The sequence below is a fragment of the Dermacentor variabilis genome, chromosome 6, assembly GCF_050947875.1.
Source record: "Dermacentor variabilis isolate Ectoservices chromosome 6, ASM5094787v1, whole genome shotgun sequence".
Lineage (NCBI taxonomy): Eukaryota > Metazoa > Arthropoda > Arachnida > Ixodida > Ixodidae > Dermacentor > Dermacentor variabilis.
This window is the reverse complement of record NC_134573.1, coordinates 145,439,016-145,461,921: the sequence shown is the minus strand read 5'-3', so window position 1 is coordinate 145,461,921 and position 22,906 is coordinate 145,439,016. Positions and strand designations below refer to the sequence as shown.

Below are 22,906 nucleotides of genomic sequence, written 5' to 3'. Positions count from 1 at the left end.
TCACGCGCCGCACACAGGCAGGCTATAACAGCACATCCCTCTTTTTCAAGCACAGGAACATTCGCACATACATGGTAGAGAATATATGTTATACTAGAAAAAACAAAACAGCAAACCACTTAAAGTCCAGTCGTATAGATTCACCACACAGGACCATTCGCAAATTCAAGGTAGAAAAAATTCAAGGCACTAGGAAAACACTAAACACCAAAGCACTACTCATCAAAGTCCAGTCGGATGGGTTTCTTCACCACTCTACCAAACCGCGTTACAGTGGGAGTGTGGTCACTATTGGCCACAGCGCGAGTTGGAGGCACCGCTGAATCTGTTGCAGTCGTGCCATCTGGGCCAATTGTGCCTCGCTCGGCTGCTCTGCGTTTTCTAGAAATTCGTAAGTTTCCATGTGCGCCCTTTCTTTTGGCAGACGGTTAAGCATTCTCCTGTTTCGGCGGAGGTCAACGCCGTCGTCTGTTCGCACTACATATGACCGCGGTTTCGGTGCTCGTGCGAGGACTGTGGCCTTGGATTGCATGTCTGTCACCCAGACCAGGTCACCTGCTTCTAGCTCGGGAAGCCGTCTGGCACGATGGAGTCGGTTGTAGTAGCGGCATTGCCCCTGTCTCACCGTCTGGTCGCTGGCCACGACTTTCGGGCTGCTTTATCCCGGATCTCGATGACGTGGTAGAATTGGGACTCTTGTCCTCAGTCGCCTACCCATAAGTATTTCCGCAGGACTGACCCCAAGAATGCCGGGCGTCGCCCTGTAAGCCAACAATGCCAGATAAGGGTCTTTAGACTTTAGAAGGAGGTGCTTCTGGTCCACGGAGTTCTGGTCCGCGTATGCGGGCGTGGGTTCGGATCCCACTTCTGATACCATGTGGTGACACGGCATACGAGCGCGACGCGTATGCGTGTCGGAAGGAATAGTCGACGAGCCGCGCTCCAGGTGACGAAAGGAAAAGCGCCTCTCTTTATTGAGCTGGCCGATAATATACACTCGGAGGGGGGGGGGGGGGAGCGTCACGTGTTGCAAGTAGCTTGGCACTCGCAGTGGTCGCCCAGCTATCTGTCGTGACGTCACACGCCGCACACAGGCAGGCGATAACAATGCAGTGTGCATATGCATGCGATGGAACGGGAAAGAAAGCACAAAAAAAAAAAACGAGTGGTGTGTGGGGTGGAAGGAGATGAGTGAGGGGGTAATTCTCGTCTCGACAGCACTTCTGGGCTTCTTTACGCAACCCGCTCAGACAGAGGAAGCAAAAAAAAGGCAGCAACGCTGTCTTGCGTCGCCTTTTCAGTTTGTCTCATTTATTCTAGCTGTTCGGAAATGAAACTATAGCGCGAACTCGCCTGACATTCATTTCTTCTGTTGTCTATGGACACTCCCATGCAGATTGACTTACTTTTGTTAACAACCTTGATCCATTTCTTGTACCAGACCTCGTATAACGAAGCCGGAATTACGCGTCGATCGAGCGCGCGGACGGTGCCTGATTTCGTCGCACTGCTGCATGGAATCCGAGGCTCGCGTTTCGTTTACCCCCTATTCATATTTACCCTGTCCGCAGTTTATTTTGTGTGTGTGCGTGCGTGCGTGCGTGCGTGTCTGTGCGTGTCTGTGCGTGTGTGCGTGTGTGTGTGTGTGTGTGTGTGTTTGCGGTACTTGCAGAAATTGTTACGCGCGCAATAACCGGCATCTCTAAAGAATGTCCTCGCTTGCACTGTTTGGAGCGAGAGTATAGTGCAATCGGAAAAGAAACGAACGTTCAAGCGAGAGAAAGGCGACGCCGTCCGTGTGTGGGTAATATTAATCTTCGCGTCGAGCGAACTGGCTGGCTGCTCGGTTAATTCGGGCGTGGCATTCGGGGCGTGCAGACATCGCGAGACAAATGCCAGCCACGTATTCATTTTTAACGCGATAGCGTTAAGGAGCTCGTGTCGCAGAAAAGCCGGTGTCGTCGGCGTCGGTGTCGGTGTCGGCGTCCGCGGCGTTGGCCGTGAGCGATAAATCCCAGCAGGCACTTCATGAATAAAAAACAACTTGCAAGATGGGCTGGGTGGGAATCGAACCAGGGTCTCCGGAGTGTGAGACGGAGACGTTACCACTGAGCCACGAGTTCTTTTTTTTTTTATTGCCCGATGTTCAGTACACAACTATTTACAAGAGGAAACAATCACCGAAACAAAAAACAAGATACAACGTACGTTTGCTGTTGGGCACGTATTCAACCAGTATCGTACTGGCGGAGTCTAATCAAAATTCGCGCAAATTAACCAACGGCTCTACTCTTGGGAGCCACTCAGGCGAGTTCGATGCTTCAAAGCGGTACAAAAGCGCCTCTAGTGAACGCGGTGTTGCCTTAGAAACGAGCTGTTTCTAAGGCTCAGGCGTGCGTCGCTTGCTCAGGCGCACATTTCGTTGTCGCGCCGAACGCTGCGTTGCTCGACGCTCACCGCGTCCGATGCGGGGCGCGTAGTCGCTGCGCCGTAGCCCATTGTCTTACACCCCTTGGCTAGTCGACGGGAACGCTGTCGCGTTCCACTCTTGAAGGCGAAGCTTAAGCGTCCTCCAATTTTTTCTCTTCGACTTTACGTTGCATCCGCTCAGCAGGAGGGAGCAGCACCCGCTGTCGAACGCCTTGTTCCCGCCGCTTCGCACGTCGTACCTCGTTTATTGCTTGGCGAGCATCCTCGGCCGTAGCGTACATCCGATGGGTGCATTCAATGCTTTATTGTTCTTCGCTAGCCAGTTGGACTGTGGTGGACTGGTTAGGCTCGGTTGAGGCTCGGTTTAATAATCTTCCCCTTTCGGTTCGCTCTCCCCCAAGCTACCACGCCGAGCGACGCTTCTGACTCGAATAACTGGATGTGCTGCGGATGCGCTTTCTTTCTTTCTTTCTTTCTTTCTTTCTTTCTTTCTTTCTTTCTTTCTTTCTTTTAACAACAGTTACCTCGGGCAACTTAGTTTTAAGGTTCGTTGCTCTGCAGGCAAACCGACATTTTTGTAGTGCTGGCGACGACGGACAAGCGAGATAATATTGAGAGTGTAGAGTGCGCATGAAATAACGTGGGACTATGGTGTACACAACGTTGTACCAGTGGCTTGCCTACCTGTGTGCTTTCTTGCGCTTTAGTTCAGTGGTCCGGCCTGCGCGTTCGTCTCCATTGGCGTCGCCGTAGCTAATGTGTGCTCCGAAGACTGCCCGGAAATACGAATGTGAGCTTGGTTAGCGTAAAGAAGAAGCGTGCCGTTAGTTAGCCTTGTTCGTTGGTTTGTGAGTTAATTTGTGACTAAGTTGGTGAGTGTGTGTTATTTGGTGGGCCGTTTTAGTTAGCTACTGCACTAGATTGAGCTCGGTGAGATTGTTCGTCGGTTAGTTATTTGGTTAGCTGAGTGGTTCGTACGCAAGTTGGTTAGTCTCTTATTTACTTAGCAGTTGAGTTCGTTTAGTACGCTAGAATAAACTCGTTGGTTATAGTTCATTCATCACATGTTTAGATAGCTTGTTACGTATTTCGTCTATTAGTTGCGGAGCTTGTTCATCCTTTTTTTGCATGACAAATATATCCATTCGCTATTCATGTGCTGTGGACCGACTCCTGTTGGCCTTTTGGACCTCCGTCGAGACCTGTCACGCTCGAATGAGAATAAGTTAAACCGAGGGGCTCAGTTTGTGTTAATCACAACCACGTAAAGCCAACAGACAATGAAGCCAAGAAAGGCATAGGGCAGTTAAGCTGTGGTTTAAATTGAAATGTAGAAAGTGATGAGGAAAATCAAAATAAAAGTGGATTAAAAGATGTTGGATGTGGGAGGTTGTGGGATCCGAACCGCACAATTAACCTCCGCATAATGTGTGCGTTGCACCGGCAATTGTAGTGCGTTGACGGCTATCGATCCAGCCACTATCTTGGGTATTTATGGGTACTTGATCAAGCCCTGGGAGTCTTAGCCCGCGCCGCTCAAGGCCATGGCGCGCGCACATGGCAGCTTTGATCTCTCTGATAGCATGTAAACGAAGCTTCTGAGTATGTATATACGATTTCCGTTACGCATCTCCGCGTTTGACTATACTCTTTGCCATTGGCCTGCTGGGAATGTTCCGTCTCCCGCGCTCCGTCTCCAAAACAAGACCTTAGCGCTCGAAGCAGTGACGTTACGTTTCTAACCGAGAACCCATGTACAGTCAAAAGGAGGCTCCGCCAGCCGAACAGCTTGCGCTTTGGCGTCCCACTTGAAAAATAAACGCGTCCGCCTCGTCTCATGACGGTCGAGCTCATACGCCGCACCATTAGCCTTCTTCCTTTCCTCCCTCGCACTCTTCCTCTCCTGCGCTCTCGATCCATCTAGTGTCGCGGTATACGTTCCCTGTGGGTGGACACACAGGAACACTAGATCCATCGCCGAACTGCTAGCCTGTGATTCGTCTACAATCCACCCCTGCAGTTCTCTCGCTTCTTCGCACCCCCCTTCACACACTGACCGGCAGCGCTCTACGTTGTTGTCATGGTAACGGTACGGGGTCCACATCGTCCGCGCGCTGTGCACTGTTCAGTTCAGAATGTGCTGCTGTCGCTGGTGCTAGACACCGCTGTTTTGAGCAGTGCGTGGTGGCGGCCGCGCATCGCTGACTGTCGGGAGGGCGAAACCCATTCCTGATTAGAACGTGCAGACGATACCGAGGTCTCTCGGCGAAGGACGCGACGAAGGAAATATCATTGCGAAACTAAGTGCGACATCCCGTGCGTGGAACGCACGGGATGTCGTCGAAACAATAGGAAAGGAAACAGATGAAAACGTGAATAAGATAGACATGATTACGTCGAAAAGAGATAGAGAGAGAAAGCAAGGAGAGCAAATGCAGAGAGGTCAACCAGACGAGCGTCCGGTTTGCTACCCTACATTGGGAGTAAGGGAAAGGGGATTAGAAAAAGGGAGAGAGTGAGCAATGCGCGCCTACCGTAGGGCGTGCAAGAGAACTGCAATCGGTCGCAGCAGGCCGGTGTTCTTCAAAAACTCCGGTAGCACACGAATAACTTTATACTCCATGCAGCCATGGAGAGGTGCCACGAAATTCGGCTGAAGGCGCTTCAAATCAAATCAAATTACGGAGTTTAAAGTCCAAAGGCAACACACGGGCTACGGGAGGCGGTATAGTTGGGGTGTTCGCAATTTTTTTGACCGCTTCGCGTTTCCCAATGCGCGCCATACATTTACTACACGAGTGTTTGTGCATTCGTGCCCCATTGTAACGCGGCAAGCTGCCGCGGTCGGGCTTAGAGCCCGTCATCTTGTACTCAGCAGCAGCACGTCAATAATTTAACATTTCATTGATTCACTTAATGAGCACATGCAATTTCCGCTATGCTGTCCTTGGTGTCATTGTTTGTTGGCTTCTTGTGATATGACTAATAAAAATGGGCCCTTCGGTTTCTTTTCTTCTCGTTCATTTATGCCGCAGTCACTTTGCCACCACAGAGGATTAAACAATTCCAAGAACTTACGCTCTAACAGGAAGAAAAAAAAAAGACAAGAAGGCCCGCTAGTGCGATCTCTCTCCATTGCATTAGAGATCGGGCGAAAAAATCGCAGCCCTTTCAACACCCAAACGCCCAGCACCATCCATCATTGATCCGTGGTCGCGCGGCGGAAGCAAGAAGTGGCCGAGGTGCTAACCGCACGTATCGATCACCACGGAACGCGCGGGAGACGGACAGCGGCTAATTTAGAGCAACGTGGCCGGCCCACCGGCGGCGTTTGGAAACGCCGTACATGTAGTTCGCCCCCGTGGGAATCGAACTGCCCTGGTCGTTGCGATATCGGGCCGGAAGCGGGACAGACTGCGTGCAAGCAGGGCGTATAATAAGCGGCGGAGTCCTTATCGGCCGCTTACGGGCACCGCGTCGCTTTTGTCCAATTATGAAGCGCATGTGTCGGGGTGCCCGCGATATGGGACTTGACATACGCCTCGGGTAGGGGAAGGAGGGGACGCGAGGAAGGGAGGAAAGTGTAAAGTGGGGGTGAGAGAGGCGGCAGTCAATTGGGCTGTTCTGCGAGCGATAGCTTATACCGTTGGGTGTACCGGTTTTGGTGCGACTCTCGTTGTAGTCGGAGTGGCGGCTATAGAAGGAAAACGGGACCGATTCAGCGACGGGTTTCGGGTGGTCACTGCTCTCTGTGCGGGTGGAGAACGGCTGAGCGCTGCGGACGTTAAATTTCGACCCCACGTGCTGCTTGGCTGTCGCCGATTTTGTCGCCGCGCGCGAGCAGCGCCAGAGAGCAGGAAGGACACATGAGGGAGACACGAAGACGTTGTCTTGTGATGGGCTTGATGTCTCCCTCTTTGTTCTTCCACCTCTTAGTGCCGTTTGCAAGCCAACTGTAAGGTGACGACTGCGTAATGTTTTCCGTCGTGAGTACTGTGCTCTCTTGTCCAACGCGTGCGAAGAAAAATGCGGTAGTTTTCTGAGGAGTATCAAAGATTGTTTGCCAGAACCACTTGCGAAACAATGACAGTGGAGAGAAAGAGAGAGAGAGACGACTGGCAGACGCCTTAAGCAGCTTTGCAACTGATCGCGTATAAGCGGGCACCGAGAGTTGAATGGAGAAGAAGACATCAGGAAGGAAGGAAGAAAGAAGTGGAGAAGGAAAGGCAGGGAGGTTAAACAGCTGAATTCAGTTTATATCAGTGTATTTACGCACTCCAGGTGGCTGTATCGCTCTCTAGTTGAACAACCTGAATGGCAGTTCGAAACTGAGTGCGCAAAATAAAATAAAAAAAATGAAGGGAGAATTGACGTGAAGAGTTTGGAAAATGTTCTCGATACCTACAAACGTGTCTTCCGGGAAATCAGCCTCGTATTGCCGCACAGGTGGTATTTTTCGTCTCCAAATAGCTTGGAATGCTACGGGAGTGAGCCGAGGATGGAATCGTCTCGCCGCAAACACTGTAATCATCGAACAAGAGCAACATCTATCTCAGAGCTCTTTGTCGTTCTTGTCAGAGCTCTTGTCGACAAAGAGCTCTTTGTGAGAACTCTTTGGCGGAGTGGCAAAGTCTCTTCATGACTGCGCGGAAGCGTCAATATTGATGGAGGACCGCGAGGGCTAACTACACTTGCGGTCGAGTCTCCTCTTGCTGCAGCCGTGTTTAAAGATGCGTGCTAGCTTCTGTGGTAGAAACCTGCTCACGGCCTTTTGTTAATGGCGGCCTTGCGCTGCCAACAAATTAAGAACATCAGCGAAAGCCGAGGGTACAGAATGCGACCGAAACGACTTTACTTACGACTGTGTTGTTTTATTTTCTTTCTGGATCTACATCGTAGTTTCGTTACAACCAAAATGAAAATAAAAAAAAAGAGCAGCTGTGTTTATGAAGGAAAAACAGAATCATTAGTAGTCACACAAAAGGCATTGATAAAGAAAAATGAGTCAGTATATCATTGCCTGAAGGATGCGGCTTCCACGCGAAATATCTAAAAGAAATGTGGCTCCTTAGTTGATAAACAAATTTAGGACACGCTGTCGCGTAATGTCAGAGCGCGCCAATTCTGGAGCTTCTATGATCTCCCCTGTGAGCACGCGATGCTTGAGCTTGTCCGCACGCTATTCCCGTTGGTGGTATACCGAACACAGGATAGTACGTCGCACTGCTGGTAGCGACACCTGGTGAAGCTTTGTTGCGTGAGCCGCAACATCTTAGAAAGATTATAGTGTAGCGTTGGGGTAAGTGTCAAAAGGAACAAAGAAAAAATAAAACGGAACCCCTACAGGTCATTGATGCTTGCTGTCGACTCCGTTACGCCATGCAGCAGTTATTTAGCAGAACATCTTCGCTGCGAGTTTAGTTTCATCAACAGTAGTTGGACTCAGCGTCGCAAGACAGTACCACCAGTCTTTACATTGCACGTAATGAAGCATTCATTTTTAGAAGCACAAATGAAGCATTAGGAAGCAATAATAGGTTCGTAATGGGACGCACAACTCGCCAGCTCAGACCCGAAGGTGCAGAAGGCTCTTCTTGGTCACGTTCGCCTAGCGGCAGAAGCCAGTGGCGCCCTGGACTTGGGGCGCCGCCCATGAAGCTCCTATTCCCTGATCCCCCTTACCCCAATTCAATAAATTTACTCTCTCTCTCTCTCTCTCTCTCTCTCTCTCTCTCTCTCTCTCTCTCTCTCTCTCTCTCTCTCTCTTATACTCGCGGCTCTTCGCTGGTCGCGAGTCGTATATAGTGGTTTATCCTGAAAGGTTAAACCACTATAGCTCCCTGAGGGGTGCACAACATGCTCCACTATGTGACTTATCGTTTTATTTAATTATTTTATTGCTGTGGCCGCCGAGGTGAAATTTATGACGCTTTTGCTTGAATTTTATGCTTGATCGCGCACCGCTGACGATTTAAAATATTCGAAAACTATTGTCCAAGTATTGTGCTTTAAGAATAGGGGCTACTTGATTCGAACAACGATTCGAACTGGACAGAATTCGATTTCTTATTCGAAAGTTTCATATTCGGAAAGGGTGGGGGAGGGTGGTGTAGAGGGGAGGATAGTGAAGGAAGAGCCCAAAGAAAGCTTTGCTTTAAAAGAAAAAGAATGAGTAAGAAATCGTACTTTAGAAGCCAACATCTGACGGCCGTACCTCGTCATGTAATCTCCCGCGCTCGGTCACGCGTCTAAAGGATCAAGATGACTTGCACGAAGCGATACGCATAGACATCCATCTGTCGAAACGCTCGCAGACCATGATTCTTCCAATTCCATTCCTCTGGGCTTTCTTTCTTTCTTTTTTTTTTTTTTTGCTTGTGTTTGTCAGAGTTCAGTACGGTCGTAGGCGTTTCCAAAGTGTGCCTCTTATTCGCTGTGTATCTGCCTCATTTTCCCAATGCGACGATATTTTGGACGGTGCGCTGGAAAGAGCTGCGCGGCGAAGACGTCTCCACGTAGAGGGCGCGCTTGTAGGACCGTACCTCATCTCGCTTCTGTATCCGGTCAAGCGCCTGCTCGGTCGCGCATTTGATTCAATCGAGTACCGTCCTCCCATCTCTTCGCTGACCTCACGTGGGTTTCTGGTTGCGCTGAAAGAACACGTTTATGCTCCGGTTCGGTAGTCCGCTTGCATTTCTTCGATTTCAAAAGAACGGACCGTCGGCCTCGTCCTTTCGTAGTTATTGGGTTTATTTCTTGGCCTATCGGAAGCGCCACTAGTGTTTATGTTAGAAGTGAACATGTAGATCGTGGAAGAAACATTGTGAAAAAAGAGAAGCCTGAAAACCGCCACGCGCTGTGTGGTTGTCCGCGCTCTTCCTTGTGGCGTTTCTTCCGCGCTCAACGTGTTCGATTCTGATGATGACCAACTAGACCGACGCCACGTCGCTCTGGGATGTTTATGCCAATCTGTTTTCGACGGTCCCTTTCTGTTCGCGATTTTCTTTTTTCGTAGTGTTCGAGAATGCCCTCGCGTTTTTTTTTTCTTTTCCTTTATTTCTTTGCTTGTTGATATGATGGTGCCTATGCGAGGCGCCGGCTGCTGCTTTTGTCTGGCTTGTGGCGAAAGCACATACATGCAAAGAAAACAAGTGCTATAGTGAGTGTGTAAAGTAAACGCTTCCTTATGTTTTACTTTGCGCTTTAAAACTCTTGTAGGCTGTCAGGTTATCCTGTAGAAATAGGGGACTGGATTTAGCGCACCGTGCTTCGTAGCCTGCAGCGTTTGTGTGTGGTTTGAATCTTTATTGACCTCGGAAAACACCTGCCTCGGCCGTAAACGGATTACGCGCAGTTTTGTGGCGCACAGTTTTCTTGATTCTTGTTCTCCGCGAAGGAGAACTTAGTGGATGGTTTCTCTGACGCAAAGCAGCAGCAAACTTGCATTACAGCGCGTCACTGAAGTCATTTGGTCGAACGTCAAATCCAGAACCCAGTTAGGTTGAGTTGTGGTTATTTTGAACTAGCCGGCCCACGGGAAGTAGCGTCGTTTTCTCTCTTGCTGTTTACGTGTAGTAACCGGCGCTTAACTACGTGTCCCGTAACCAAACGTCGCATCTTTCGTCCGAAAGGCGAAGCATTGGTAGCGATGAAAAATTACTAGACAACTGCTGGAAGAGAGGGGTTCGTAGTGTTATCGACTGTTTAAATTGCAGCAAACACTCATTTGCCAATTAAATTACCAATTAACGCGCGCTGAGATTAACACGAACAGATCTCACTCGGTGACTCCAAGCATTCGCTGTCACAACGCTTACGTAATGAAGAGAGCCGGCGTCAGGGAGCGAACGCTTGGTTGCTGCCTGTCGCTTCAACGCTTCTCCGAAACTTGAGCCCCGTTTACATGAATGCGACAGTGGCGCATCGCATTTCCAAGCGCATTTGGGAAAGGCGATGCGACGCCGTTTACATGTAGCGCCTTAACTCTCGCGAGAATGTAGCGCCACATGGTGTCGTAGAAGGGAAGTGCAACCGACTTCCGGTGTAACTGGTTTCCGGTAGTAGGCCGAGTGCACGTTGGTGGTTGAGTGCCGAGAAATAGAAAGCTTTAGTTTAGCGTACGCAACTTATAGCGTACGCTATAGTGTAGCGGATGCAAAGCCGCGCACGTGTTTTGCAGCTTTAGTTGGCCAGCGAGATCTTTGGATCTCAGAGGCCATATGACGTCGTTGCGGCTATTTTCCGACTCTAGCGATAGGTAGCGCTGACATCTCGAATGTTTCTTTCGTTAGGCTTCGACTCGTTCGAAATAAGGAGCGATCTCGAAAACACCACAAGGGTATCCATAATACTCTGTCGTCGAAGCGGCCTGAGACTAAGCAAAAGCCGTTTACACAATCATTTGCTGCGAACGAAGTGCATTTTACAAAAGCAACGCGAAATTCAATTCGAAGCGGGCAGCCGGGACCGCCGCCATGTTGATGGCTAATTCCTTCCCATCATTCCTAATGCGACGATCCTGCGTTTACATGCTCCGCGAGAGTCGACTCGCGCCCGTAAATCTACCCTCGCCTAGCGCATTAATGCGATGCGCCTTCCTAGCGCATTACTGCTGTTTACATGAATGTGATGCGCTAGAAATGCGATGCGATGCGACACTGTCGCATTCATGTAAACGCGGCTTTGGAGGTGACGCGACCTCCAGCACTAGGCATGCGTCATCTGACCGCGTGCGTGAAGCGACTACCATCCTTGTTGGCTTACCCTCGAACGGTTTCCCCTTGCACCCACGGCGCGCGATCTCATCGCACTTTGACTTTATACAGAACATCACACCGACGGCGACGGTGAAAATTCGCTAGAGTGTCCACATATTGAAAATCTGAGGATTAAAGCCTTGCCATCGTTGGGCAAGCTTGGAATAGGCCGATGATTGTTGGTGGACAGTAATTGCATCATTCAGAGATGGTAATGCAGAACAAATAACAATCGTTCAAGTGGAGTGTGAAAAACCATGTGAGGCAATTTTTTGTTGTTTATTTGCGTCAAACTTATGAAGCTATCGTTATGACAGTACTAGATTAATTTTGCAGCGCTGAAGTATACGTGTTGTAGGAATTGTGTTGCGAAACGACATTATGATTCTTAGTGCAGGCTAAAAATTCAAACAAGGAAGATATAGGCTTGGAATTATCAACATGGGATCAAACAAAAGATATCGTTGGAGGCAATGCTTCAAGAAGTGCATTTGTCTTTACTGCCCTGACGGTGACAACTCCTCTTGTTGAAAGGATGGCTCCAGAAATATTTCTTGTTCGACCACTGTTGATTTTTGCGGGGAAATGGTGGAGGAAAAAAAGAAAATGTGGGCAGTTTGCACTTGTAGTGCACGGCTGGGTCACAGAGGAGCTAGTTCCGGCTTTTGACAAGTATTTCCAAGTTTTGTTAAGTTTTGCGAGGTTATACATGGCTCGGGTAGGTTCACACTAAGGGTTGCTAGATTTTGCTAAGTTTTGCGATGTTATGCGTAGCTTGGCTAGGCCCATATCAAGCGTTGCTAGGTTTTGCTAAGCATTACGAGGTTATGCATGGCTTAACTATGCTCATACTAAGTGTCGCCGAGATTTGCTAAATTTCGCCAAGTTTCTACGAGGTCCTACACGGCCAGACCGGTAAGCCACACAAGCCCCAGCAAGTCATACGCATACAAGCCACAGTACGTGCATCACCATTTATTATGTACAGTGCTTCAGTGCCAGTCGGCATCATCGTCGATCCGGTCCTCGTGCTCGACGTCCGACCGTCGTCGTTTATTTCGTCGTCGTCGGTGGCGTCGGGGAAGACTTCGCGAAGCACTTGCAAGGCAAAGCTCTTCTGTTCAAAGTTGCGCAGTTCCGCGCCGAGCTCACCGTGGAGAGACTCACGTCGAACCAGAGCCGGTCACAGACGCGGCAGCTGTGCCTGAACTCTGTGCCGAGCAACAGAGGACAGAGGGCCTGCAAAACAGTGCTGGGAACGATCAAAAGGACACTTAACGCTCCTTTCGTAATAAACACCAATCTAGCCAGCCGAATTACCACCAATAGAGCATGCCGAAGGCGCTGACGAATCGGGGAAGTCCGACTCGCCGCGACAGCATATCGATCGAATATGTTCGCTCCCATGCTGGACATCAACGCCTAATCGTTCGCGTGTACAGTCGTGCGAACGGTGGCGCGTTCAAGAGAGCGTGATCGTTCATCCCGGTGACCCGCTCCGACGCTTTTCTGGGGACAGTCCCGCGTAGCCTGCCAGCCGGCGTGGAAGACGTCCGCACACTCAGCCAAGCCCAAGCCAAAGTGGAAGAGGCCACTCCCTTTAGCACCCGAGTAACCTCGCCGTTAGGCGGCGTTGGCAGCGCAACACTCGCGCCATCTATCGTACTATTCTGTAATTACACCGACCGCCGGCGGCGATCAGCTACTTGGCGAAGCCGGGTTACAAGAAATGGGAGAGCCATGCGGAGAAAGTTGCATAAGTGGGCGCAAGAGGGTCCAGCGTACCACAAGCGACGGCCGTCAATCCGCCCACAAACCGGTATTTATGAGTGCTAGATCTAGCCCTAGGTCTGTTAGCCAGCGCCTCTCGGAGCCATGGGGGGAGGATGTGGAACACCCTTCTTAGCCCAATGGCGCCCACATATATATGCGCACATACCTCTACCACGTGACAGTCTTCACACACATACACTTCTTTAAGCTTTGGCATTCCTAATACTAAAGTAATTAAAAAAATGTACCGTCGTGTGCTCCTGCGATGGAATCAGCAGCGGCAAGGTTGCGACGTCGATGAGTGCCCTTTACGATAGTGTTATTTTCACCGCTGCTGTAAGTCATGTAAAAGTGAAGGCGTCGCCGAAAGATGACGGATCGAAGATACGCCTTCTGTTCTTTTCTAGCTTGTTAACCTCTCTCATTGTCTTTAACCGCATAAGAAGTTGCGCTTACACGGGTTGTTGATCTGTCCTATGTCTCTCGTCTTTATATTTCTCTGTTCCCGTTTGGCAGCGTGGGGTTGCCGACAGGGTGCTGTTCTCGGAAGTCGGCTCCTTCCATTATGTTTTCCTCTCTTCGAACACTTCAATCTTTCGTTTCGGGTGCATGTGTTCAGGAAGGCCTGCCTTTTTATTGCGATAGCAATTATACGGGCCCTCCCGGCGAATTCGACGAATTCGCTCCAGAGGACAGCGTCGCTGTCGCCGTGATGTAGCGGATAAAGTCCAAGTGCGATAACATGGCGGCCGCACGCCGTATGCTGTGGGTTATAGCTGTGGGTGCGAGTGAAAGCTTTTTGAGCGTGAGCCGAGAAGGATGGTGGCTCGATCTCGCACGCGCCAGGAAGCGGTGGGATGGTGGGGGGTCGTTCTACTCTGGCAACGGCTGCGTATGTTGCAGCAGAGCAAGGACGCGCGGTCCCTATCTTGAAAGCGTTCCGCGATGGGTACAGAGTCTAGGGGCGCCGCGAACTGATGGCTTCGCTTGCGCTCTATTCTCGCCATTTAGTTCGCGTTGAAGCGAGAGATGACACGAAGGGAAATTCGCTCGCTGCTGCGGCCGCTCTTTCTCACGTCAGCATTTTTACAACGAGCGTGATGACAACGAGGGAGATGTGTTCATGTTTGCCTGTGCGCGCGTGACACCGTGCCTGTTAATTTAGTTAGTAAGCGACTCGTTTACAACTTTGTAAGGCCGATAAAAGTGGCTTCCTTGCTTCGCAAAGCTGTCTAATAATTTTCTATTGCAGTCGATGCTTCGTCATTCGGGCAAAACTGCGACTTCGTTTCCTTCTACCTCACCGCCCTATCCTGTCTTCTCACTCTAGGGTAGCTACCGTGAGGTTACTCCGGTTAACCTCCTTACCTTTCCCCCTCTTTATGTTCTGTCTGTCTTCAGTGATTTAGTGTATACAGACGTGATGGACAGCCGCACATGTTTGCACTGCTAATGGTTCCACATTTCGTTCCTTCTCTTGCGTCGGGTGGCAAACCGGATGTCCGTGTGGTTGACCCCCGCACTGTTCCTCTTTTTCCTCTCCTCCTTTTACGTTCCCTGTCTATATTCCAGCTAATTGTGCGGACGGCGGTGTCTTTCTCTATGCTAGAAGTGCTTTTTCTTTTCCCCGGTTGAAAATTTTCATTCAGAACAAATTGATTCATTCTAGCGACGCCGTTCTCGCCGAAGTCTTGATAAAGTGCTGCCTTCCGAATCGGTGCATTTGGAAACACATTGCGAGCGAACGGAAATGGAGGTCGTACCTATCGTGCCAGTCTTCCATTAACCCGAGCGCCGATTGCATGTCTTCGAACTCTTGCCGTCACCGATAAGTGCTCAACTTCGCACGGTAACGACACCCGCTTGCTAGCAAGAGTTCGTGCCCTATTTATAACGAAGGAATTCTCACGTACATTAACCGACGTTATTTAGCTACTCTTTAATCATTTCTGCTTAGTTATCTAGAAGCACTGAAGAAAAAAATATCACGTCGTCGTAGTTACGTTTTATTAAGTTTCCTATTTCTAGTTGCGTCCTACTGAAAAGCTCAGGCGGCGACAAGTGATTAGTTCAATTACGGCACAAGCGCTACGGTTGAGAATATTGGAGTTCCTTGTTAAGTACTGCCACTGACAGTCCTTATTTCATACAAGTAAAAGAAATAGAGCCATTCGCTTGCGTCGGATAGGCTTACTATAGAAGGACCGTTATAATGCGACTACAAAGTGTCGAGGTATTTTTTAATGGCTGACGACAGACTCGCGCAAGAAGCGGCGGTCTATTTGCTTGCCAAATGGCAGCGCTCCTAGGCTTTCATATATAACAAACTAACGCTCCTTCCCAAGCGTTAATCAATTTTCGCTCTCGTTAATTCATGCTGCTTCTGTTCGTTTTGAACCTTGCCGTTGGCTTTGCCACTTCGCATCCCCTCTTGTCTCTCCGAAGACGACGACAAAGAAACGTTAAAACCTAGCTCTCAGACGTTAGCCTTTCATGAAGGCGGTACAATAGAGCTTTAAATTAGGGTGTCCATGCGTTGGGGAGCCGTTGCGCTTGGGTAAGTCTGCGGTTGCCTGCATACTTCAACAGAAAAGCGTTATTGGTTTGCGTCTCCAAACGCAATTGAGTCGCGTTGCGCTCGAAGCGCCGTCGGCGTGGTGTATTCACATCTGGTGTTTGGGTTTACTAAACTATAAAGCTAACCGTAAAATTAGATTCCAAAATACGTTTTCATTTGAGATAGGTAATTTAGAAGCCGAAGGTCTCTGCCTCTCTAAGTTTATGTTAGCACGAAGCAAACAACGTATACATGCGCAGGGTGCGATCAAAGTGGAGCCGAAACCATCCATACGCAGTGGTGGAACAGGTGCGCCGATTGCGTCATCCTGCGCCAAAACGGCATTTTGTCGGAAAATTACGGCGAACCTGCGCCAAAGCATGCATAAAAGCGGAACCCTCCTTCCGGCGATGCTTTGCAGCTAGGAAAACTGAAATCAAAACCAACAGTATACGCTATGATCATTATCACAAACGGAAGCAAAGGCCTGTGCATAGAGTTTCTCACTTAAGTGAGGAACTCTAGGGTCCATCGGAGTCGTCCGGTTCATCTTTCGCGCATTTTTCTTCGACGGACGTACAATGTGGTGCCGCTTTACCGTCTTGCAGGTGCTTTATTTCGTTGTTCATCGCACCCGCGTGGTAACGCTGAGTTTGCCGAAGGAGAATGTCACGTTCTAGGATGAAAGGTAAACTTTTTCGATCTTCGTTGGTAATAGCGAGGCTTTGCAGAAGAGCAGCTGCGATCAGAATCCCACGTGGTGTATAGTTAAGAATGGTATTAGCGAATGTAGTACAGGACGAGAGCCACCACTTCAATGGCTGCTGCCATTTTCGTTGGCGCAAAACATTTCCGTCGAGTTTGTGTCGGTCAAATAGCGTCGCCGACGGAAACGCAAAACCATATTTGGGCCTCCCGCATGCGCAGCGGCGCTGACGCTATTTGCGGCCGCAAAACCTTTGCGGCCCCTATTCGAAATTTCCTCGTGTGCATCGCATGACATGAGTATCATTGCAGGCGCGCGTACTCGGTCAGTCCTGTGGTGAGCCCTTACCTAGAAGCCCTGAGTGTCGCACTGTGTTGCATCCTGGCTTAATAAACACGCATTTGTTGACTATCTGTCTGTGGTGGCTTCTCTGCGCCGTATCGACGAACGCGGCCGTAGCGCCCTTTGAGCGTCCCGGTGTGTGTGAGCGTCGCGTCCTCTCCTGACCGCGCTTGCAGGGTAAGCTCGCAAAACCCTCTCTACAACCATATCGGCTACATCAGTTAATACTTGCATCGTATATGGTAAGCACACGTGCGTGGAACCTCGCGCCAAAAAGGCTTTTTGCTGCACCAAATCGGCTTTTTGCCTGCGCCAGGACCTGCGCCGAAAGGTAAAAAGGATGTTCCACCACTGCATACGCCTACAAGTTTTGGCGTCTGAAACGGCATGTTCGCTGCGGACTCGCATTGTGACCGCATTCACTGTGATCGGCGGTTCGTCACCTTCACTTTCCGGAGCAGCAATGTTGCCGCGAGGTTGAAGAATGGGACGCCGCTGGTGTATGTGCTCGACGCACCTATAGTTGCTGTTTTCTGAACGCATGGCTCGTTTCGGCTATGCCCTCGGCTCAGGTAGCTCTAGCGGAAGTGCTCGTTCGTGACGGGAGTAGCGAGACCTCGTTAGGGTGGCAACGTCCAGGAGCCACCATATCGATGTTTATTCCGAGCTGCTGAGTGAAAGGGACTGCGGAATGTGGGTGCGATTCGAACAGAGCTTCTCAAAATGCTAGCTGTCGCGAGGGAAAAAAAAAAAAAAATTCGAGAAACGGGCACTTGACGCGAGCACAAATTTCTCAAAGAGCTAGTCAGGTTTGGTATGGGATAAGTTTGCGTTCGGTGACTCGGCGTATTGGTCAGGTCATTGGACCGCTGCGTTGGAAGACAGAGTTTCTATTCTCCTTTGCGGCCGCGCATATCTATTTTACTCAAGACGCGCCAGAAACTATAAGTGAAGCAGAAACGTGCCAATTTAGCAACCGCAAGATGCCTGGAATGAGGCAAAGAATGATTTGTATGAACGACGCGCCGCGACGACGTCGTAGTGACTGCGAATAGCCCGGTATGGTCTCTCACGCTGCCTATGCACGCGCTTTGAAAGTGCGGTTCGCCGGTTCGGCGTTCGGGTCCTGACCTCTGTGCATTGTAGTACATTTTAGGACTGCTTTTATGTGTGCAAGCATCGGGCAAGGGATTCGCGTGGCCGTTTTATTTATGCAATACCACAGGCGCATTTAATCCAGTCGTGGCTTCAAAAGGACGCCGCATCGACATATCTGTAGTATTTCTTTCTCTGTGGCGGAACAGCAGCGTACGAAAGATGCATCTCATCAGAATTGAAGATCCGGTGCCTGCTCGTATGAAGTGGAAGGAACATGCAAAAGAGTGTTGTTGCAAGAGCCCCCTAGTCGTACAACTTCGCCACGAAGGTTGGAGGTGAATAGAAAGGCGGGTGGAGAAAAAGAGCAAAAGAGGGAAAAAAATATCAGAAAAAGAAACCTCGCAATCATCGAAATTCCAATGTGTGCTATTCGTGTGTTTGTTTTCCTTCCTTGGTGGAACAATGTGTGTTGGTTCCGTGTACGGCTTAGAATATATTGCCCGCAGTTCGAGAAAGAAAAAAGAAAACGAAACTTAGCGAAGAACTTCCTGTTTGATCGCGAAGCACTGCATCCAGGAATTCATATGGGTGACTGTTCTTACTTTTATTGCCGTCGAAAAATGTGACTCTGAAGATGAAAAACAGAATGAGCTACAACGACCACAGCAACAACAACAGAAAACGAGTTTACCGGGCCGTCGTCCGTTCGCCTGCTTTCTCGACTCGCTATAGTTGTCCAGCCAGTTCGATTCTTGGTTATTGCATATTTCACCAGCTCTTTCGCATTCGGGATATGTTGTGCTTACGCGCAGCAGTTGCATTGTAGATTGGCGTCGACAGTTCATAACCAGTTGACGCTGGAGTTGAAACTACACTTTCATGGGGTCCTTCTCTGTGATTCCAAGTCAGTGCTGCAGGTGGTAGAATGCCGTTTGAAGAGAGGGTCCTTATCGATATACTGGTGCTAGAAATTGAAGAGTTTCCCGGCAGTGCCCAGGCGACATGGATGTGCTCTGGATCGCGTTTGAGTAGGTGCCTCGGATCGGGTTTGAGCGTGGCGCAATCACAGCAGTCACGTTTTCATCATTGTGTAGTTAGCTTTATTGCCGAACGTCCTGGCGACTTAATGTGACGTGGTTTCCTAACATCTATTTTCTTTTTTTTTTTAGATCCTCGCGTATCTGAAACGACCGTGTTTTATGAGGCAGCAAATGTAGATGTGCCTCCGGTGATGTCACTTGTTTTAAACGGTGAAATACTAGCATGGACAATTTACTATCTACATCTCAGCGATGGCCACTGTGTTGCCATTTGCTGGGCAAGCGTGCGATGTGGCGAGGTCAGATTTATAACTAATAAAATCCCGTATTGTTAAACTTAGGCCGCCGAACCACGAGGCAAGGCAATGGCTGAGCTGGGGGAAGATTAGTATGTACGCTCGAGGACACGGCGTGCGCACAGGCTGCACTTCAAGTGTTCTCATCAAGCTTGGATTGCTGAAAGCATGTATGACTTACGGTCCACGCCGTCATGTATCAATAGATCTTTGTCACACCAGATTTCCCGTACTTCTCTCCTGTCCTTTGAACCGATCGACCGCTTGGCAATTTTTTTTTTCATTATACCCGACATACACCCGCGGGCGTTGGTGCTTTCGATGCTGGTGCAGAGCTTGCTGTCCGAGCCCTTGATCATTTTAATCAGCCTCTATTATTTTTGCATGTATAGGAACTCCGGAACCTTTTCAAAGGCTGTCGCCGGAGATTCGTATGCACACCGAGCTTCTTAGAGCTGTACGACGAAAATCTAAATAACTAAATATATCGTTAAAAGGTTCGAACAGACACAAACATATATTCTTGTTTCGTGTACAAAACTTTACCTTAACGTATCAAAACACAGCACGCCATAACTTATCGGACATACTGTACAGTACCGCACTATGTCATGCCACGTCATAACTTTGCATAGATGAACCTGGCCAGAAGACCTGGCCAGAAGACCTGGCCAGATGAACGTTCGTCGAAAACTTTAACTGTTACCGCTACGTGAGAGCGTGTCTTCTCTGGAATGTTGCGCGTACGTATACAACTTGAAGGTATCAGAGCTGGAAACAGGACGACGACGATAAGAAACAAGCACTTTTGCCTCCAAAGACTGTGGACTTCGGAGACAAAGTCTCCAAAGCGACCTTGTCTCCAAAGTCAGTTCTCTGGTGATGTTCCCTCTCGTATCATCCACTATGTGCAGGTAATCTCGCAGATGCTCGCGTGGGCTTACAACAGTACAGAAGCGCTGCAGTGACACCCAGGTGAAGCTCGTTCCTTTCTTTATGTTTGTCAAAAGGGTTATTGAAGCAGACGCGATGCCAGCGAGCTGTCTTTTCGAAAGTTTCTTGACCGCGATTTCCACGCCGAGATGCCGACCGTCTGCCGTGGTGTCTCTATCCTGCGACAGATGGCGCTAGCTTGCGCCTCGTTGTCCTCTCCCTGCTATCCCATCCCGTTCTCTCCATCCTCCTCCTTCCGAACCGCCCGATGTGTGCGTGAGCTCGCGTGTGTGCCACGCCTCCTCCTTGCTCGAAAAGCGGCGGCGGCGGTGGTGGTGGTGGTGGCGGCGGTGGCGGCTGTCACAGCAACAAGCGGCGGGCACCGGGCGATCGCAGAGCAGTCGGTGCTTGCGTGCGTAGCGCTCTGCGGCACCGTGAGGGAGAGAACGCCGGAGTCGTCGCCGTCGTGCCGGCGGCTTGACGAGTGGGACGGCGTGGTCCATCCAGCAGTGACCGGCGGCCTGAAAAAGGAGGCGACGAAGACTGCACGACGACGGAGTCCTCTCAAGTCGCAGGCCGCGTCTCCAAGCGCGCTATCGGCGAGAGAGGAGAAGAGGTCGGTTCAGTTGTCTGAGTTGTCTGGTCTGGTCTGGTGCCACTTGTTGTTCTGCCTGTATGTTTCGCCGCCGCTTCTTTCTTCGCCGGTTTCGGGAGGTCAATCTTCGTTTATCTCTCCTACTCGCGCGCGCGCACACACACACACGCAAACACAGGCGGAAGAGCGATCTGTGCACTGGTTTCGTATGTGTTTGGTCGTTTTGTGATAAATCAGAACGACTCAAAACGGCGACTTGGGCGGGTTGGTACGTGAACATCGTAGAAATTAAACAGCGTCAAAGGAACAAAATGCGAAAGAGCCAGACAGCAGAGCTGCTGTGTTCGTCATGGACTTGTTTTCACACCGTTTCCTAATTTCATAAACAATTTGTTTCTTTCCTTTCTGTTTTTCTTACCTATGATTTCGGGATATCCGAACCTTTTTTTTGGGGGGGCAAGCTTCAGTACAGCTTTCATAGCTTATAAAGAAAGGAAGGAGTGGTTCAGGTTGTAACTGCACGACCGCTTGCCACTCTTTTATTTTCGCAGTTTCTTTTTCTATCCCCTTTTTTTCCCTCCGTGTGTCGACTTACGACTATAGTAGATCAACAACGCCTGTGCTTCGAATTACCTGCACCGAAGACTGCTGCGGCGCACCGCGAAGGGAAGAGAAACTGATTTGTGCGCCCTTATTTGTATTATTTAGTGTGTGTGTGTCACGTGCGTGTACCTGCTCTTCGGTGTTATTGTCTCCTGCATTATTGTGGCCGACTCCGTGTTTATAGTCGTGCGTGTGTGTGATCTTTGCGACCGGCGTTTCTGCTACGATCTGGAGTTTGGCGACGGAACTCACGAAGTCGGCGCCTGTCCGCAGTACGGTTGGTTTTCTTTCGCTTTCATTGTTATATTATTATTATTATTATTATTATTATTATTATTATTATTATTATTATTATTATTATTATTATTATTATTATTATTATTGACGTGATATAGAAAGCGGTGGAGCACGAACGCGGTGCCGCCTGCTAATAGTTAGTACGGTTAAATTTATAGTTTTTGCAATTTTGCACGCAGTACTGTAGGAGAAAGAGCGTAACTTGAACTGTTAGCGCCCGCGCAACTACGTTATCAAACAGCAGCCAAAACAGCACGGCGACATTACAAAAAAAGAGAAAGAAAGAAAAACACCCTTCAAAGCAAAACGAACAACCACATCACATTTCATGCGCAGCGTCAGCGAAATGAAAAGGCTCTCTTAAAGCCAGTTTTCTTTCCCTGTTCTGTACGTACACGCGTTAATAATATAATGCCCAACGATGCCCGATTTCTTCCTTTTCTCGTTTCTGTGGCCTCTCTCCCTGTGCTTTCTCGATTCGCTGTCTTCGAAATAACGACGGACCAGATTCCTGTCACTGGGCTACCGAACGATTTGCGTGCCTACTCAGTGGAGGACACCTGCACTGAGCTCTGAAAGGCTCAAGTCGTTTGTTTCTGTTAGCAGGCGTTCCCTACTTAGTCTCGCCTTCGGGCCCGCACCTTTATTGCTGGTCCAAAGGGTGTACGCGCAGGTGCTCGTGTGGCTTTCTTGTTTTTACTTCGTTCTGGCTTCGAAGGCGAGCCCACTGCTGTCGGGGCGCGCGACGCATGTTAACCAAAGTTCTTGCACGCACCTCCACCCCCACACCCACCCCGAAAGCCAATGCGTGTACGTGTTCGTGTCGCCATACGTTTCACTTACCGCATAACGTCGTTGGTGATCGTGTACGCGGCTGGCCTGTGAGCTCTTGTGCGTGTAGTTAGCCCTATTAGGGTCGCCGTGGGAGTGGAGCGGGCATTATGGCACACGGAAACTGTGTTATAATATCATTGATAAGGCTCGGGCTGTGTGAATGTGCTCAGGCTGGTAGTGAGTCACGAAATTCCTGCAACTTGAAGTTGTAGATACAAGACGGTGACAGCCGGCGACGACAGGCGCGAACGTTTCCTTTTTTTTTTTTTTTTGCGTGTATCATGTCGTGCAGGTTCGCCAGTTCTGGTCACATAACCGAGAGTGAGGGAGAATAAATCTTCAGTATTGATTAATCTCGTCGTCGTCGTCCTTAACATCCGCACTTCGCGATAGCGCCGCAGAGTGTATGCGTGCGGAACGAGATAAGACAGGACGTCCTCCACGCAGTCTCCGCTCCACGCCCCTGTTTTTCCTACCCTTGCAATGAGCGTGTGCAACTCTTTAGCATCGCAGCATAGCATATCAAACCGAGCACAGCGCCCCAGGTGGTCAACATTAATCTGAAGCCCACCTACTTGCACGTCCTCTTCCTTAGTCAGATGGGACCTTTGAGAGGTAAAGCCTTGTTATGGTATATAGCGAAGCC

At 49.6% G+C, this 22,906-nt stretch overlaps 1 protein-coding gene across 5 annotated transcripts in view; it reads left to right on the top strand.

Annotated features, from left to right (window-relative positions):
- Positions 1–22,906, top strand: part of LOC142585399 (uncharacterized) — a 532,153-nt gene that overhangs the window by 101,623 nt on the left and 407,624 nt on the right. Inside the window, exon 1 of one of the 5 annotated variants that reach the window (XM_075696133.1) lies at positions 20,428–20,547. The exons of the other annotated variants lie outside the window; for them this stretch is intronic. The gene's annotated coding sequence lies outside the window, so the exon portion shown is untranslated. Of the gene's footprint in view, positions 1–20,427; positions 20,548–22,906 lie in introns of those variants that run through there. 5 annotated transcript variants of the gene reach the window in all.